This window comes from Mus pahari, chromosome 20 (genome assembly GCF_900095145.1).
Source record: "Mus pahari chromosome 20, PAHARI_EIJ_v1.1, whole genome shotgun sequence".
NCBI classification, from domain to species: Eukaryota; Metazoa; Chordata; class Mammalia; order Rodentia; family Muridae; genus Mus; species Mus pahari.
The window spans coordinates 27651513-27656969 of record NC_034609.1 but is presented as its reverse complement, the minus strand read 5'-3'; the positions used below and the strand labels follow the sequence as shown (position 1 = coordinate 27656969).

Sequence of the window (5457 nt, the reverse complement as noted above, 5' to 3'; positions counted from 1 at the left end):
CTTCTTCTCCTCCTTCTCCTTAAGGGGGAAAAGAAATATTTTTCTTCCCATTTTAGGTCCTATAACAACAGCCTTTTTATAGACTAATATGTCCTATAACAGCGACAACAAGAAGATAAAGACGAATGTTCATTTGCTGTAAGTTTTACATTGTGAGAGACACGAAGAACCAAAGGCGGAGGCAAACCTCAGTATTTTAGGCTGACATTTGCCAGAGTGTGGATAGTTATAGGAACTGTGATGGACAATGGAGATGTAAGCCAAGGGTCATTAACTGAGGGAATCTTGACAGGCCTGTGCGTTCAGATTCCACTTTCCTGAAATAATGGCCTTCCTTTGCTCTTCCTATAAGGAGAATACTTCTTTTTGTTTATTTTAAGACAGAATATCCCCATGTAGCCCAAGCTGGCCTTAGCTCTTGACCCTTTTGCCTCTACCTCCCTAGTGTTGGGATTATAGCCTTGCACCACCAGACTACGCTCAGGAGGGGAGGTCTTGCTGATGGTCTTATGACCTACTTCAGGGAGAAGCCTGGAGAGACCTTCTGCTTATCTCTCAATCGCCAACGGTCCATGTTTTGACCTACAGCATCTGTCCTAAGGAGCCATAATCCCGGGAAATGAAGGAAGTCTGCGGTTGTGGTCTCTGTTCTCAGTGTGAATCACCCAGGCTGCCATGAACCACTGGTTCAGAGCTGGAGCTGACTTTGTGGGACCGACCGAACCTGTAACTTGCCCTAGATCCCTGGTTACCATCAGAGCTCGCTTGAATTGTTGGGTATGAAGTAGGTGCTGCAATCAGAGAGAAGATAGAAATAAAACCAGTCAGCTTCTTTCGGGCAGCCCAGCACCTTGAATTCCAGAATTTGACCCCCCTCTCGAAGGTGGCTCTTAACGCGTGGGTTGACTAGCAAGCAACTTTGGCAAATCCCGGAAGCCCACCAGGCTTGGGCGCCAGGGTCCCAGGAAGTGAGCGACTCTTGGGCTGCAGTAGAATTGTTGGGGGTGGGAATGAGGTGGGGCTCTTTCCCCCAGCACTAGGAAGGGGGTGCATATCTAGAAAGTCTGACCTACTTAGCATGATATGGCTGGACCTCTATGGATTTAAAGGTCCGTGCGTGCGTGCGTGCGTGCGTGCGTGCGTGCGTCCTGGTGTGCACCCTGAACTAGATCCCTGCTGGGGAGCACTGGCCTCCAACGTCAGTCCCCTGGTGGAGAAACAGCTCTGAATGAAGGAGGGCACCGAGGAGGAAGGAGGGGCCAATAGTCCTAAATGCTGACATTCCTTCCCCCATCTTTCTATTCCTTTATTTAATACAAAACCCCATGAGATTCCACAGGAGTTCATTTGGGAGAAGAAAAAGAATTTTGACGTCGCCATCTAGCGGCCAGCGGTGAGACAGACGTTTCTGAGAACTGAGTCTAATTTACAAAAGGCTTCCTTTGTGAAGGGTTTTAAAGACTGGTGATAGGGATGATAATCTCAGTTTGTAGGATGCTTGTTTTCACATGCAGAAAGCCGTAGGTCGGATCCTCAGCACTTCGTAAAACCTGGCCATGGTGGCGCTCGCCGGAAACTCCATCACTGGGGAGATAAGAGGCAGGGGGATCTGAAGTTCACGACCGTCTTTGGTCACATAGTTCAATGTGTGAGCCACCCTGCCTCAGAAAAACTAAACGGAACTGGAGATATGGGTCCCAGGCTGCACAGAAAATGATGGGTACTCACCTGGAAGGACAGCACTTCCTACCCTCGGGGCTAACTGACAAACAGCTGGAGGAAGGGGCTGGCTTTCAGGGGCTTAGTGCCTCAAGGAGCAGGCAAAAGGGTTGTGACCAGAAAAGGCTTCCAGGGAACTGCGTGGGGCGGGGCGGGGAAGCAGGAAGAGCGGTGGCCTGGCCATGGAAGGAAGCACCTCCTAGACTTTGTGTCCAGGGTCTTGACACGGGCTACGGTGACGATGGCTGATAGCTCCTGCTGGGGCCAGACAAGAATCCAGAAAGGATTTCAGGACTGGGCTGCCCCAGGGTCTCACTCCAGCAGGACATGGAAAAAAAAAAACAAAACAAACCAAAATAAACAAACAGAAAAAGCCCAAAACCCTTTCAGGAGGAGAAAGTGGGTGTTGTGAGCCTGGGTATGTACAAAGGAAGAGGTGGTTTTTTTTTTTTTTTTTTTTTTTTTTTTCAATAAAAATAGTTCATTGTGTACAGAACCCATTTAAGAGCTTGTATAGCTGGAGGGAGGGCCTGATATGGAAGTCTCTAGGAGATATTTGCCCTTGTTTGCTAACATTAATATTACTATTTTTTATTTTGTCTAGGGTCCTTTAGCCCCAAACACACCCAGCACTTCGAGGGAAGCAAAAAATTCCAAAGAGCACAGTTTGGGAAACATTGACCAGTAAGACAGTCTCCAGTACTGTGCTGGGAGTCTTTTAGATGATCATGTCTCATTGGTGACTTAGAAGGCGCCCAGTGTCTACTGGTCCGGTCAACAGTCATGTGAACCTGAGTGGGATGGAGATGGAGTTAGTGATGGGTCCAAAGGCTTTGATGGGGTCAAAAGCTCAAGGAAGTCTGAAACATCGCAACTGTGAGCTGAAGACCCCAAACTTGGCTTAAAGTGCAGCGTTGAGAGACGATGTAAGCCTTCTTGACTTGTATGTTTTCTTGCACTACAGAGAATGAGTTCTGGACCTAGCACATGCCAGGCCAGCACTCCATGACTGAGCTACATCTCCAACCTTCAGTATTACCATCGAGCCCCATTCAGCAATGGGAAAATGAAATCACCTACCGATCTCATAACTTACCTAAGATGGTCCAAGCTAGCAGGTGTCAGAGCATGTCAGAGACCAGACCCCTTCAGGGTCTGCTGACTCTGGCCTGGGCAGAGGCTGACTTGGAGCATCACGCTCATACCTTTCCGAGCAAGCAGCGCATGTGTGGGGAGTGGATGCAGGTAAGCTTAACTTAGGGCAGACTAGGGGGCAGGAGATAGTGAGTCCCTCCCTGTCAGGGCTGCTCAATGAGACTGCGAGATCCTGCCAGAGTCCGAGAGATGGCTACTGGGGAGATGGCTCAGGTCATTTTTTTTTTCTTTGCAATCCAGTACTCCTCCTCACCTGTGTGTGCAATGTGTGTGCACAAGTTTGTGTTTGTGTGTGGAGCTGGAGGCTAATGCTGGGTGTCTTCCCTTATTTTTTGAGGCAGGGTTTCTCACTGAAGGCAGAGCTCACTCAGACGAGGTTAGATTGGCGAGCTCCAGGGAGCCTTCTCTCTCCACGCCCCTCCCCTGTACTGGGGTTACGGCACACCTCACTGACCCAGCTTTTCATGTATAGGTTGGGGATCCAAACTCAGGACCTCAGGTTTTCCTGGTAAGCCCTTAACCATCTGAGCCACTTCCTCCTGTCCTTTTGGTAGTTTTCAAAGTCCTTATTACATGGGGAGAATGGTAAGTTTGGTATAGGGAAAGTGTACATTATTTACACTACGTTAGGGTTTCTCCGAGGATATATATGTACTCCTGAGTTCTGGGGCCCATGACAGATTTCACACAAGTGTTTAGGGTTCACCCTGCATTTTGTTCATTTCTGTTTAGGATGCAGGAGTTGGGCTGTCTACATTACCTGGATGTACCCAGTTGCTGGTAGCAAGATCGGATGCTCCACGCTGGTTTTTAATGGAGTCACACGTTCCTGGTCCTCACTTTGGGGTGGTGGTTTCAGGAACTGGGCAGCCCCACGTTGGGATAAGAAAGCTGTAACCACTAGGTTCAAGGAAGTCTCACTCACATAGAGGAAGACAAACCCAAGCTATGGACTTAGCTTTGCTGTGCCTCAGTTTCCTCCTTTAGTAAGGAGGGGGAGTGGTCTCGAGGCATACCTGCTGAGGGATGTCTGGTGTTACCTTCCCCACCTGGGAAATAGTCAGGGGCCATGTCACTGGTCCTTCGTGACACAGATGATGCCGGTTCCCAGGCCTCAGCCTTGAAGACCAAGGCCATTTGCCTCCCGGGGGGCCTCTGGCTTTGGAAGGCTTCCCAGGAATCCTTGAGCTAAGCATTATCTTTTCAGCCAGTGTGAGACTTTTGCTTGGGGCTTCCAAACTAAACTAGCTTTGCCTTAAATACAAGAAATCAATCCTTGCAGCCAAGCTGTTATTCCAACATTGATTTGGCATAAATTTGGAGAGAAAATGGCTAATAAATACTTGCAGGGGCGATAAACACTGGGGAGAATTATCTTTGAGGCGATGGCGAGGGGTGGGGCTAGGTGGGACCGTCAGTTCCCAGCTTCCCACCCTGAGCTTCTGCTCCCACCCTGAGCTCCTCATTAGCAGCAGCAGAGAGCTGGCAGTCTTGCTTGGTCTGTGGTGGGTTTAGGGAAGAAGGGGGAGGAGGAGGAGGAGGAGGAGGAGGAGGAGGAGGAGGCCGCAGCGGCTTTGAGGTCTTCCTGGGACTCTCTGCTACTGAGACCAGCATAGCAGCATAAGCAGTAAGGGGAAGGCCAATTTCTCTTCAGTCCTTGCTTCCCACCACCCACCAGTGTGAAATCTAGGCCCCTACCTGTGTATTTATGGGCAGGTAAATTAAACTCTATGCCTCTGTCTTAACATCTGCGGAAAAAGCACATTTCCTTTGGGCATTCCTTGTGCTAGATGCTGGGACAGTGTGCTCTGCAGTCAGTGTCCCTGCATGTGGCAGCTGTGACAGTGACTATCCCTTTAAGAGTGAAAGGAGAAACTGTCTTCAAGGTTTTCAGAAGACATTGTAGAAGGCATTGAATAAGGGTTTCTTCTATCTTCGGGTTTTTTTTTGGGGGGGGGGTCACACCCTGCCTTTCCCTGCTATATCTGGTGTTGCCAGCTCTGCTGAGGCCATCCCAGAAGAATGATTGTCACCGTCCTGGGATCCCTGGAGCACCTAACTTGTCCCCTTCACGGACTCAGTCTCAGAAGTTCCCCCACAAGGTGGCAGACTGGGAAGCAGAATGCAGAAAGGGGCTGGGCTGAGTGTCACCTTCAAGGGCCTACTTCTGGGGATGGGCTTCTGCCAACCAGGCCCCCACCTTTTAAAGGTTCCAAAGCCCCCTGAAGTAAGGCCATCCTCTGGGGAACAAGGGTGCAGAGCATAACCCTCAGTTAAAACAGCGCCTCATTGGTTCTTGCTCGTAAAGGCTGCATCAGCTACTATTCCTGCTGCTGTCGCAAAATATCTGAGGAAAACACCGTAAAGAAAGGGAGGTTTATTTCAGCGTGCATCTGAGGGTGCACCCCATTGGGATGGGGAAGGCACAGCTGCAGGAGTCGGAGGCAGCTGGTCACCTCAGGAAGCAAAGAGAGACAAATGTTGGAATGTTGGTGTAAGCTTACTCCCCACCCCCCTCTCTGTTTAGACCTCGGAATGGCCCCACCTACATTGAGGGTGTCTCATTCCACCTTGATGAACCCA

The 5457-nt window shown here is 49.8% G+C and overlaps 1 long non-coding RNA gene across 1 annotated transcript in view; it reads left to right on the top strand.

Moving 5' to 3' along the window:
• LOC110337333 overlaps positions 1 to 4154 on the top strand; it is an 18033-nt gene extending 13879 nt beyond the window's left edge. The window contains exons 2-3 of the long non-coding RNA XR_002381265.1: positions 2324 to 2964; positions 3607 to 4154. This is a non-coding gene — a long non-coding RNA (uncharacterized LOC110337333). The remainder of the gene's footprint in view (positions 1 to 2323; positions 2965 to 3606) is intronic.
• Positions 4155 to 5457: the final 1303 nt, after the last annotated feature.